The sequence below is a fragment of the Lichenostomus cassidix genome, chromosome 1Aa (genome assembly GCF_008360975.1).
Source record: "Lichenostomus cassidix isolate B80296 chromosome 1Aa, HeHo_3.0, whole genome shotgun sequence".
Taxonomy (NCBI): domain Eukaryota; kingdom Metazoa; phylum Chordata; class Aves; order Passeriformes; family Meliphagidae; genus Lichenostomus; species Lichenostomus cassidix.
In genome coordinates, this window is record NC_139480.1 from 43,797,185 (window position 1) to 43,811,521 (window position 14,337).

The 14,337-nt window shown below is 39.3% G+C and overlaps 1 protein-coding gene across 1 annotated transcript in view; it reads left to right on the forward strand.

Annotated features, from left to right (window-relative positions):
* ELK3 (ETS transcription factor ELK3) overlaps positions 1-14,337 on the forward strand; it is a 35,050-nt gene that overhangs the window by 317 nt on the left and 20,396 nt on the right. The window lies entirely within an intron of this gene.

Below are 14,337 nucleotides of genomic sequence, written 5' to 3' on the forward strand. Positions count from 1 at the left end.
GCCCCGGGGTCGGGCCCGGCCAGCGCGGCGGTACCGAGGCGGGGGGCGGCGGTGCGGGATGCCGGAGCAGGCTCCAGCCGCCTCAGGGGCCCCAGCCCCGGTGGAGGTTTCCCCGGCGGCCCTGCCGCCCCCCGGGAGCCGCGGGTGCAGGTGAGGGGACGAACCGTGCGTGTGGGGGGGACCCGGGAGAAGGAGCGGGGCGTGAGGAGCGGCAGGGCCGGGAAGGAGGTGGCGGGGAGCCCCGGGACCCCGCGCAGCCCCTCGGCGGTGCCGGGGCGTACCGTGCCCCCTGCCCGGCGGTGCCGGCTGGCGGGGCCGCCCCCTCCCCGCGGCATTCCGGTCACGGCGCTCGGGGCCGCCCGGTGCCTGTCAGGGGTCCCCGCGGGGTCCGGCGGAGCTGCGAGGCCGAGCGGGGCCGGGGGGAGGGAGGGGAAGGCTCCTGCAGAAACTGCAGAAGGGGCTTTAAAAAAAAAAAAAAAGGAAAAAAAAAAGTGTCGGGAGAGTTTCTGGCTTGTCTGGAAACAGCAAGACTAATTGCCATGCGCTTCCGGTTTGAAACTGGCAGCAGACAACATCTTGAAAATGAGTCACTGCAGCTCACAAAGAAACTCTGTGGTTTTCTCCCTCTCAGGTTTATGTATTTGCTCCTTTTTACAGTTTCCTTTGTAGTCTTCTGCCTTCTCCCCCGACCTCCCTCCGCCGCTTTTCTTGGGCACCCCCTGCCCCCAGACCCCCTTGGCCGACGTGGATAGTTTCCACGACCATCTGAAAAAAAGAAAAACACAAAAAATGTTTGTTAGGGAAGGGAAGTAAAAAAAAAAGTGAGAGAGAGAGAGAGAAAGGGAGAGAAAGTGGAGAGTTGTTGTTGGATCTGGCTTTGCTGAAGGTTAGAGGGACTCTGATGCTGCAGGGGGAAAAAGTTCCCTGAATTTTCCACTGGCTGCAGGAAGAGAGCCCATTTAGTCATGGCTAAGTAATGTCTGCACACACACCAACTAATCTCATTAGGAGTTTCCGTTCCCTAACACAGGAGGGTTTTGTGAAGCCCTGTCAGCCTTTCTAATGCTGCAGTTGAAAGGGAGACAAGTTACATCTTTATTTACTTAGGAGTGTAGTGCTAAGACAATTTTATATAATGTAGCATCTTTTGGGTCACGAGGACTCCAAAAGTCAATGGTTACATTTAATTTCAAGCAGAAAGTCGTGGTTCATCTTGTATTTTGCTCATACAGACTTTTCAATTATTTCAGCTTAATGTAATTTATGCATAAATATTTCCATATCATATAAATGGGGTAATGGAAGTCTGTGTTATGACAAATACGTTCTGTTCATCTCTGACAATTGCATGTAATTGCAAAGTTAAAAGACTTTTGAGCCAAGATACTGAAGTGATGGCCATATTTGAAAAATATATTCACCCACAAAGCCTTCCTGTATTGGTGCTTTACATATCTAGTTTTCAAGTGATTTTGTACATACTAATTTTGATTTAGTGGTTTGTGTAATTATTTCGTGATGATTTGCCTTCATAGTGGTCATGAAAGAAGTCTATGTTCAGAATTAGAAAGATTTTTGCCATGGCCCACCAATCTTTAAATTAGAAGTAACAACTTTTTGCAAAAAAAAGTCTGGAGCAAACAAAGAAAAATGGATTCTTGCTTGCAAGTGGATTTTAACTAGAGGAAGTGTAAATGTGAATAAAATGGTATGCAATAGGAAATAACACTTAGCTACTTACTTGAATTATCATGTGATAGCATTAAACTAGCCAATATTATGCAAAAAAAATGGTGCTTGCAGTATACCACGTGTTTACCTCTGAGGATCTTCAGTGTTTCCTGTACTTCCTATGTCAAAGTGGCACAGAAAAGTTCTTCATTAACATCACTTTACAGAGGACTTCTTTTAGTGGATTAGTGACACAATCTCCAGACACAGATGCCTCTTGATTTTCTAGCTGGACAGTGAAGAATTTTTAGAATAGTGTACAAACCAGAAAATGCCTAATCTCTGTCTCAATCAAATGCAGTCATCAGGAAGCGAGAGATTGTTTTCCAGTTTTGGAGGTTTATTTCTTTTGTAAAATTCTAACTTTTAGAGAAAGAAGTGCATTACTGGACATAGTGTTTAAAAACCTATTGAATATGTTATGGAGCAGTTAGTGTGGTGTACAACACCAAAACTTACTGAAGAGTGTTTTCCTGGCTCTTACTATCTCTCTTTGAAATACAGACATCAAATGGTTCACTAATTGCATTAAATATAGCTGGAATTTCAGTGTGCTGTCTACTGAATCAATGTAGATGAAGCATGCATGTTCATACATACATATATATATATGTGTGTGTATATATATGTAGTCTATCCACAGTATATAAATTTCGTATGTTGTGTTCGCTTAACATAAGTGTCAAACATCTAGATGTCCTCAGAGAAACAGATGTAGTAGTAGTGTACTTTGTGTTGTGTGCTCTGTAAATCTGAAAGACTGAATGAGAAGTAATCCACAGATTACTTAAAAATACTACTGTTATGTCTGGAATAGAAAAAAAAAATCAAATATCACATAATACATGATAGTTTCACTCAAATAACAAAAAAACCTTAAAGGTGTTTTTACTGTAAATAGAATTTTATTTTTCACCTGTCTAAAAGTGTGTTAGGAGTATATATTGTTTGCTAAGTGTTATCATCCTTGCTTACAACTTGATTTTTCCAAATCAACTCTGAGTTGTTCCTAAAAAGAAAAAACCTACAGGCTTATATCCTTTCTGAAATCAGCGACTCCACCTAGATGCAACAGCTGAAATAAGCAACTCAGTCTCAGGGGAGAAACTCAGCTACAGCCTTCCTTGTAACTGTTTTTAACACCATGCACATGGACACTTTTACATGGAGAAACAAAAGGGTATTTTGTTTTATTCATTAGCGGTTCTCAGTGCTTACTGATTCACAGTGCTTCTTTGCTCTTGTTACTTAATGTTATTTGATTAAACTTAAATCATGGAAAGAAATCAAGTATCTCCCTCCAAACACTGAAGTACTTGCCCTTTGTTGTGCAGAAAGTTCAATTAGGTAAACTTTGCCTTCTTGTAATGCCCTTCTTGGGATGGAGGCATTCTTAGGACAGAGTTATTTTTTGAGGCAGGTATTATTGGTCAGGTGAACACAGATATTGATCAAAAACTGCTTCTGAAGGACTTAGCATAGAATGAAAGGAAATTTTCAGGTTCACCAAGGTGCATGGAGCTTGTTGCTTGCTCTGAGGCTCATGTGTTTACATGTAGGAAGGTAGGTATATGTAATATGGACATGGAGGTCCATCAGCTGTACAGAAAATACAGATCTTAACCTTGGGAATGCAATCACATGACAACATCTTGCTTCAGAAGAAAGAAATAGGTGCCAAAATAAACAGATATTTGGCTACTTAAGATAAGGGAGCACGGGATAAGGGTGGGAGCACTTGTTACTTGTGATGCATCTATTTATAAAAAAGGATTTTAGCTAGTGTGTTTTGGTGATGTCATATAAAATTTGTAAATTCATGTAAGTTACCATTATCTGTCTGAGTGGTTCTCTGTAAGTTACCATTATCTGTCTGAGTGGTTCTCTGTCATAATGCTTAATAATCTAAGATAGTGAAGAACTGATCAATTAGCTAGTACTTCCCATGAAGATGGCAGGTTGGACTCATTTGTGCAATTGAGGTGATTTATCAGTCTGTGGTTTTCTTCTGGTGGAAGTGGCTCCAGTGCACAGCATGCCTGGACGCTGCTGCTGGAATCCATTTTGGAGCTGCGACGCTGATTATAGGACAGTTATCCTGGGCCAGTTTCAAAGAGTACTGTTGGTTTTGAGCTGCTGTCTGTGTTTGGTAGCCACACCCAATGGTTCATGCCACAGGCTGTCACTGACAGGCCTGTGAAAGTCGGGTTGAGCCGTGTATCCTTGGATTGATTCACCGTGGCTTTCTCCTCGGTGTTCCCCACAATAGGGAACCTCATCGTCTTGAATCATTAGACAGATGTTTATTTCATCTGTGGCTTGTTAAATGAATCAATGAGTATTCTGGAGGCTGTTGAGAGCTCTTGAAAGACCGAATATGTGTGTTCTCATGTTGAAGTATTTTGTTGAATAATGAATGATTAAAGATTTAGTCATGATTTTGAGGAGAATGTCAAGGTGTAGGCACAGGAAGTCCAGCTCACTGCAGCACAAAATACAAAGCTGCATGGATGGAAACAAAGCAGATGAAGCACAGAGTGCCTCTCATCTGTGCACTTCACAAAAAGAAATTCGTCTATGTCCTTAAAACTTTCTTTAACACATTGTGATTTTATGTGCCAGTAATTATATCAGATTTCAGGTTCTTAAGGGTTTGTTGTTAGGAGTGGATTTTAATTCAGAAGCTCTTTGAAGGAGACTTGCTGCTTTTCTAAAAGCAAGAACTAAAGAAAACACCTGCCAATAAGCATTGATACAAAAATATCACAAAGGCACTACTTGCCAACTAATTCAATGCCAGTTAATAACTGTGTTGTCAATTCTGCATGTTTAATTTTGTATGAATACTGTGGTAGTTTTTTTGCACTACCAAAATGTACCCTGGAGCTGCTGATCTGCTTGGTCTTGCTAGGTGCAATTCACGGACAATATCTCATACTGAACATCTAAATATTTAAGCAACATTTTAAAGTTATATTGCAGTTAAGAACATTGGAGGCCATTTTTGCCATGCCCTAGGCAGGTACAACTCAGCTGAAAATGATACTATTTTTTTGCTGTTTCAGAACTAATGTTCTCAACACCATATCTGATTTTGGGCTGCTTGCTGTGATTATCTAGAGCAGTGGCATTTGTCCTTTTTGTATCTGTGGATCCATAATTATTTCTGAGCAGTTGTGCCTACTGTAGTAATGCTGAATTGCTTCTGCCTCCCTGTCAGGAGGAAGGTCCACTGATCCCTGTGTGCATGGGCCAAGTGTTGAAAACTGTTCAACTGTATGATGACACCTATGGAATTTTAAGATAAATATCAATCAACTATGTAAAGAAAGGTTTCTGAAGACTATAGCATGTGATCTGTCTACATCTTGAGCAGTTAGATACAGCTCAGGATCTTCAGGAGAAGTGTCTGTAGGAAGCCACAAACTTACTTTGTTTTGATCTTTTAAAGCACTTAGGCATGTATTTACTTTTGAGTGTGTCAGCACTTCTGTTAATGCACCGAGACTGGCTGCATGTTGAATGTAACTAAGGCACTGGAGTAGCTCTTGCTTGCTCTGTGAAGAGTCCTCCTAAGTCTTCCATAGCTTTGCTCTAAATTTTGAAGTGTCAGGATGTACTGAGTGCGTGAATGATACTGCCCATGGCTTCCACCAGACCCATTTCAGGGTCTTTTCTGTCACATCTGTCTCTGCTTACCAGTTTACTATACAGTATTTGAAGACTCAGAATATAACTTGGATAATCTTTGCAAATACTAGTTTATTACATGTTAATATATTTTGGCTCTTGTGCAAACAATCCTGTCTTAGTTTCTTGAGCTTTAAAGAATACTATTTTCTTATATTGAGGATCCTAACCTGAAGATCATTTGAAGAACTGAGAGAGGAAATGTCATGTCTTACACATTGTCATTTAGTTTTCACTGTTGTTAAATTATGTAATGAATAATATGTAATTTCTATGATTATTACCAATCATTCAGAATTGGTAAAAACTTTCTAGGCTGTAACCTAAGTATTAAGTCCCATTAATTCAATTTTACAAGATGGGTCTTTTTCTGAAAACATTAGTGAACAAGCAAAGATGTTTGTGTAAAACATGCTTTTGCAGTTGTACACAAAAGAGTAGTCTTGGGTTATATCCTTCATGTAAAGAATCTAAATGTTTTTAATCAAATGTCCTCCTGTAAGTTTCCCATCCTCATTTTGCAACACAGCTGATAGCTCATCTGGAAAACAGATTTCTATTCCACATCCATTTGCCTCTAATGTGGTGACAGCACCTCTTTACTATGTCTCTGTGTATTTTTTCTTTTTTGTTGGGTTTTTTTTAAATGAAAATTGATCAGATGTATTTCAGTTTAAGCTTTTTTAGAAGGATGCTAATGACCGTTATTGTTTTTAAATGTTTATATTGTGGTAATGTTGAGTGGCCTTTTCTGTACCAAATCACAATGCAGCACAAACAAAAAATTTATAGACTGAAGTACCACCATTGTCTCTTCCCAGCAATTAACAGTAATTCATGTGAAGAAACAATCTTTAAAAAGCATTTAGAAAATAAGAACAAATTCCTTTTGCAGCTCAGTTAGTGGAATCTGGAGAAAGTTGACTACCTTCAGAGAATTTCTTCCATGCTATGCTAACATAGTTGAGATGGGAATGTGGGTTTAGATTCTGGATATAGACCTCTGTGAAGTCTGGTGACTCAGAGCAGACTCAGAGCAAGTGGGGTGTGTGGTCAGTTTAGCAAACTGTGAGCGTGGAATAGGGCTGGTATAGAAAGTATGACTGCAGCACTCCTTCAGTGGTGCCACTTCAGTGCTGAAGCTCTGTGATAAAAACCTTTGCAAAAGAGAGCAGTTTGATTCTGTTGGGCTTAATGAATGAAATCAGGTGAAACGTGAAGGTGTGACCTGCAGGTCCTTGTTGGTGTAATAGGCAAGTGAATAATGTCAGAAGATAAAAATATTTTCATTGGGTTTTGGTTTAGCTTAGTGCATGATAAACACACATATCAGAACTTTGATTAGAACTGAGAAAGAAGAATAGCAGATCTTTGAGATTTTTACATGTAAGAATAATTCTTAATTTATGTTTTTACTATGAGATAACAAAAATACAGACCTTGACTAATGCTGTGACTAGTTGCTCATTTTTGATGGCTAGGGAACTTAGACTCTGGCTTGTGCTCCAAGAAAAACTGCAATAGAGCTAATGTTTTGGGAAGAAACTGTCCAGATAAAATGATTCCATATTTGTAGGTTAGCATCTGCTAAATTGTGTTACACCATTTTTGCAATAATGCTACAACTGACTCCCCTTGCAACATGACAATATGTGGGTAAGCCTGAATGTTCAATGGCTCAGTTTGCTAATCCAGCAAATTCTGAAAATTCAGTTTGCATGGTAAGGCAAGTCTGACTACCAGTCTAAGCTGTGATGATACTGCTGTGCTTCAGGTTTCATGAAAATTGCCAGCCACCTTAGTTTTCCTTAATAGAACTCCAAGGACTGTTTCCTGTCCTTTTGGCCAGGTTCCTCTCTGCTCACAGTATGAAAAAGACCTGCTTGTTTATCCAAGTTTCAGACTTGGAAAAATCAGTGGCAAGGGGAAAATTAGTTTAAACATCTGAATTTGAAATGTATTAAAGCAACATTGGAGACAGCAGATAGTAATAATGTGCCCTTTAACATATTAGAGCTGCTAGAACAAGTTACAAAGCATTCAGTCTGTTGTTGCAAAATTGAAAATTTTAATACTTCATTTTAAGAAGGGAGTACAGATAGAACATTTACATTTGGGAGTAATCATCACTTGATATGTCAAGTAAACTTTCAGAATAGCCACTGTTCCTGGAGGTTGGAACCTCTGCCCTCTTTAGCTCTGGGAACAGCAGAAATTTTACATAGGATGGCCAAGTAATCATGATCTGCATCCTACTGATGCTGACAAAAATATAAGAGAAAGTCATATGGGAAAAATAAACATACAGGACTGGCTTTGAAAGCAGGAGTCCCTCAGATTGCAGCGTAGCATGTTGCCAGCATGCCACAGATGTGCACCACATGAGCAGACAAAGCAGTGTGAGGAGTCTGCACTCATTTTATGTCTGTCCCAAGGTGAAGGGTTGGAGCCATTACGGATTTATGTAGTTTTGTTTATGGCTAGCTTTTGAAATAATTGAGCAGGTTATTTTTTAAGCCTTCACAGGGAAGCTCCTAGCCATTTTCCCTCCTGCTAAGGTCTTTCACTCCAGTGGGATTAAAACTGTTTCTTGAACTGCATCCTTACAGAGAATGTGTTGTAAAGGCGGTGTCATCACACCTCTGCTTGGCAGGCAACCAGTCCTTTGTTGTATTAGTGTGGAGATTGCAGAACTTTCTTCCCTTGGACATCTGCCTCTGCTGTTCTTTGACTTAGTTAAAAAAATTAAAACCTGCAAACATTGTATTACCAAATGTATCTGCTTGAAGCATTACTGGACATATATGCATGAGTGCTTTCTCTTCTGTGGTTGAACTTGATGTTATCCCTTAATATTTTGCTAGATCTTGCTGCTGTCTCTTTTGTGTTGCTCTTAACCACAGGACTCTGTTTATTTTTTTAAATGTGCTGGGCCATAGCAGTGGGTATTCTTGCTTGAGAAGCAGACCTTGTAAATTTTTACTGTAAATAATCTTTTAAATTAGAATTTAAAGTAAAAAGATGACTGTCATGCAGGAGTGGCAGAGTAGTCATACCTTGCATGACTCTGTTAAGTACATCACCAGCAACACCCTCTGTGTTTCTCTGGCACATCCTTAAGCCAGTCTGTGTTTGTGTGGCAGTATTGCTGTAGTTTTGCAGTAAATCGGAACTTGTGCGCTGGGGCACCCCTGTAGCTTTTTCTAATGTTTCCACTGGGTGGTGCTGCAGGAATTTTTTTTTTTTTTCACTTGAATCTGCATTTCCCAGAAAGACGCCTCTAAAATATAATAGGAGGAAGTCCTGATTTAGAAAGTTTTTGCAGTTTCAACACAATGGAAGGATTTGGAGGATGCTCTGACAGGAAATGTCCTGGTTGCTGGATGTGGAAAAATTACCAGCATTCTGTATCATACGGTCGGTTCCCTAAAGTGTCCTGGGTGTGGATTGCACCACTAGTTTGATTTATTACCTGTAACAGAGAAAGTTCTGCATCAAATAAAACCAGGTATATTTACACACTTAGTTGAGAGCTTATTTTTTCAAGCCAAATTAAATTAGCAGTAAGATCTCCTTTGATGAATATTTGAAAACTTTCTGAGTAAACAAATTGATATTTGGTTTTCCTCCTTTCTGGCAGAATCATTCCCTCCTCACCAACCACATCCTATTTATCACCCTTGAAGCATCTCTGTTGAGAAATAAAGTGTTAGGACTGACTCAGCCTTTTCTTTCAAATAGTTGTGAGCAAACATTTGGGCAGATTTGGCAATTGTCTTTAATCTCTCATGATATACTCAGTTATACAGATGAATTTTCAGTGAAAAATGTTATGGATGACTAATTTTTTAATTATTTTAGGAAAGTTTCTTTTCGTGATTGAAACTCTTGCTTCTATAATGAAATGCAAAACATGTGTACTTCATTTTTTTATAGAAACTAAAATGTAAAATAGAAAAATTGTCCTAGAGGATTTATAAGCTCTTCAGCATTTCATATGGACATTCACTTTAGAACTTCTTTTAGGATGTATATAGACACTGCCTTATTCCATATTTTTCTCTCTATATACCCTTTGATGTTTTATATAGTATGGAATTTATTTATGGAATTGTTTTGATAATTTCCAGCAAGAGCTTTTTTAAAAGCTCATATAGCTGTTTATTTTCCAAGTATTAATATATTTCAAAATTAATTTAGTTAAGTAAAATCTCTATTTCTAGTATTGAGAAATGGTGGTTTGAAAATAATGGCAAAACAGTCACATTCTTGCACATGGTATTGCAGCAGTCATCTCAAGGGTTAAAATGAACCTGAGACACTTAGAAAAATAAAACCAGAGCTGCTATTACAAACTGGGACAGATGTAGGAGGCCAGGTTTCCTGTGGCCCATTTTCCAGTTTCCTGGCTGCAACCTGCAGAAATAAAGGAAGCCAAATGCTAACGTGAATGAGAAACTAACAATGCCCCACGTCACGCTGCTCAGAGAAACGTGCTGGACAGAATTAGGATACAAAAGCAGTAAATGAATGTACAAAAAATATACACACGTTTTCCACAGTAGTTGAAATGGTAAAAAAGGCATCTGTTGCTGAGAAATGCTGTGTGCTTGCTAAAGCACGCGCGTGCCTGTAAGGGAAATGTTAGTGGAGGTGTGTGCCTGCTGTGATGGGACGTACAAAAAGGAGCTGGATCTTTTGCAGCTGCTTTGGCTACAGAAGGAATCAGCAGTTTCTTCATATGCTAAGGGAAATTAATTTCCCTGCCCTGACTCAGCCTCTTAATCCTTTTCATGTACATGTCTGATCACCATCTTTGTGTGACTACCTATATGGCATAATGCTGGCTAACACCTTTTATGTCTTCCTGATTTAATTGATCTCCAGCTGTTTTTTTCAGCCTCTGGGCACTCCAGCCAGTCTGTCCCACTCAGCTGTCCCTCCTCTGCCCCAAGTCCCACGACCTGGTTTATAGCTCAGGTTTCCAGATGTTGTTCCTCTGCAAGCCCTCTAACGCAAAAGAGACTGGTTTCTGTCCTAACACCTGGAGGGATTCCTAGTTTTAGCCTTCAGAACTTGTTCATGTTGATTGTCCAGGATCAGCAGTTTATCTCTATTGTGGAAAGGCTGTAGAGGAGTTAACATGAAGAAAAAATCCAAATAGGAAACCTGGACTAGGTGGGAGAACAGAGCTATATTACCACCTTAAAACATAGTTGTACAGAAGCTAAAGACCTCTACAGAAGTCCTGAATGCTCCAGAGCTGCTTTCCAGCTTTTTGCCTTTTTCATTTGGCTTTTCCTATGCAAGAGTCCTACAAAAACTTAATGCTTCAAGGACTATCCTGCTTATCTCACAGTTCATGCTATAAATCTTTCCAGTACTGAGATTTTATTTAGATAGATTTGTCTCTGAGCTTCCTGGTTTTCAACTGCTTGGATTTAAGATGCCTTGCCTATTTGTTTTATTTTGTCCAGCAGGTTAATAACTATATTTTTGGATCTTAATGCCACTTTACTGACTGACATTTTATCACACAGAATTTCATATATATTGTCTTGGTAAAAAAAAGATTATGCAGCTCATCAGCACATCTATTATCACATCTTAACCATTTCTAGAGTAACTTGCATAATGTTTTCATAGTGTTTGTTCATGCTGGTTGAAGCCAATCTTCTTATGCTAAAGGGAGAGACAGCATTTGGCATGTAGGCCCCTTGCCTAGGTGAGGAATTTGGGGATTCCCTTTGCAGGAAAATCATTTCTCAGGTGGGACACTTTGCTCCATGGATGTCTCTGTTTTTTCCCATTGTCTTCTTCAGCGAGAGCTTAAGGTGTTGACTCTGCTGCTGCTCCAAGTTTAGGCATTTCTGTTAGTCCCTCAGTTTGGTTGAAATAGGAGCAGAATTATCAGCACAGATACTCTTATTTGCCTTCTGGTATCAGACTTAAAATTTAGTGTGTAGAAAGCATGTTGTATCACAGTGATCATGCAGTTGCTAGGGTTTGTATGGGGGGCAGCACATTGCAAGGAATGTAAATTGCTAATGCAGATGGTGTTAGTGTGGTTCCTTGTCACAGCTGCCAGAGAAATGGATTTTCAGAAAACTCAGTCCTGAAATACCATTTTGCTCTCCAACACAGCATTTCCAAGTATAATTCCTTCTAACTACGCCCGTGATTATTTGCATCAGCAGTAGTGGAACTGATCACAAAGTAAAATTACTAGGCTATCTAGGTCAGGTCAAACTGGCAAATTTTGTTTCATGGCTTAGAAAGCACCTTTGACTGTCAAATGCATTGTATAAATGTTTAGAAAATGGTAAGATGGCAAAATCAGATATGTCAGAGTTAATGGATTAAAAAATCGACTCTTTTGTCTATATAAATTTTGATTAGGTTTTCCATGACACAGGATATATGTTTCTAACATAGGTTGCATTTCTCATTTTTTTTAAAACTATTTTTCTTCTAATCCATGTAATTCACTATGTGGTTCCATGTATTATTTATTACCCTGCATCCAAATCTTGTACTGAGCACAGAAGTAACAGGAAGAAATATTTATTATTACTATTTAATACTAATAAAGGGTTGATAGAACTGTGATCACTGTAGGAAGTGACCACATCCTAACAACCCCTTCTGTCAAAGTAAGGCAAGACACTGAATTCCCTTTGAGTCAGTAAAAATTCAGAAGAATTAGAAAGTACGTAAATGAAATACAATGTTTTCTGAAAACCTCCCACTCCTCACAATCATAATTTATAATTACTTTTAATATAGGTACAGATTTTTGGTTTAATTGAATGTCTTCTAATACATCTAATATATTTGTCGTGATTCTCTTGCTCGACCACTCACACCTAGTACACTGTGTGGCCATTCTGTCCTCCCAAGGGGATAGTTAGTGCCTTGGGGAATAAAAGCAGTTCCCATAGAGAAAGGCAGGTTAATACTTCTGTTGGCCTGTTTGGAAATAAAATATTTTTGCATCAGTTAAAAAATCTGTCACTGCAGAATCTTAGATTTTTACTGTTGTTGTGGGCAGAATGGGAATTTGCTATGGACAGAATGGGAGCTTCAGACAAAGTTTATTAGAGAAGCATTCCCACTGAGTCTTCCCAAGGGGTACAGAAGGGACCTCTTTGCTTTCCCAGCTCCTTCTCAGAGAGGAGTCCAGGCAGAGCATCCTGCTACAACTATTCCCCTGCAAATCACATTTTACAGAATGGAAATGAGATTAACGCCAGTTTACCAAATTTAAGAAAGCTGAGATTTTACTTCACCGTATATGTTTAGAACAAGGCTTCTGTTAAAGGTAGCTGTGAGCTAAAAGTAGAGCTGTGAATATTCAGTGCAACTCACACCTGAACACCTCAAGTTTGGTGGTTAGAAGAGTAGGACCATACAATTAATGATCAGCTAAAAATGTAATTAGCATGATTTGCTTCATGTAGGAATCATAAATACAGTTGCTGTACCAGCAATATGGGAAACTTTATAGAGGAACTCAGTGGCAGATGGAGGGATGAAGCACAATGCAGCATTGAGCTGTTTTAATCTCATTTCTGCAGGGGCAGACTTGGGTCATACCAGTAGAAGATTTACGCATGTACCAAGTGAGCACATTGGTGATAAGTTCTGAGGTACACAGGTCCTTCCTAAAGCCTGTTCAGAGCCACCCCCTTGGGAGAGCTGATGGTAAGGCTAGCCAGGGTTGTGAGGAGCTGCCTAAATCTGATCCCACCACAGCCATCTGCCCTGGATCCAGACCTGAAGTGACCCCCAGAGATTATCCATGCATCTCAGCTGGAATAACTGAGCCACTTCCAAAAAGGTGGCAGTGCCCTTTTATGTGATAACCTGATGGGAGTCACCTCTCCTTACTCACTGGGACATACGGTTTGTGGAGTATTCCTGTAGGATTCTCTCATCCAGGCTTGTGCTGTTCCTGCATTTTATGTTATGCCTACAGCTGAGTCACCTTGCATGCCACACTCAGCAGATAAAATGGAATCCAAAACTATTTGCATTTTATAGATGATAAGATCAGAAAACAGGTTCATGATGGAAAGTGTAGTACAAAGCTAGCTGTAGATTAATTATCCCCTGAGTGTTCATGGGCAGAGGTGAATGGGGATGGAGCAGGCTGCAGCAAAATGTTATTCACTTTGAGTTCAGTTCCACCTAACCTCTCAGAAGAGCCATGATTGCTGTTCTTGTAGTTTAAGGTCTGGATGAGAGATTTGTATCTCTGAGGTATTACACTGTTTTGGCTGATGATATGGTGGTGAAGTTTGAATTGGTACTTCTGTAATTCCCATCCGTCTTTACTTTCCTCAGCTGAAGTTCTACTGACAAGTCTTTTTAGCAAGGGACACATTTTAGTAGAATTTTGAGAAAAGATACTTACAAGTTACTTATAATTTTCCAGAGCAATAAAAGTTCAGATTGTGATTTCTTGTGAGGAAGAATTCTATGACACAATTTGAAATTTTGCAGGGTATGGCTGCATAATACATAATGTACAGAAAATAGGATTATTTTAGAGGAATATGACTGTATATAAATACACCTTTTTAAAAAAAGTAAATTGAAAACTTATAAGTATTAGCGTGTGTGTATATACATATATATATATGATGTGTATCTGTATATTTATGATACCAGATTAACAGGGAAACTTTATTATCTATGAGATTATAGATAAATAATCTGTTAAAGATGCTAATACCTGCACAGAGGGTGTAGTCTAAAGGAACTTCTAAAGGCTGTAAAGCAAGTAACTGTCAGGTGTGTTTAACTCTAGCTATAACTTTTTTCTTGCCTTATTCTGTACAGAAAAGGATTTGTATAAAATTGCAATGAAGCAAATGCAAACCTTTGAAAGTACCAAGCCATCCATATAGGCAG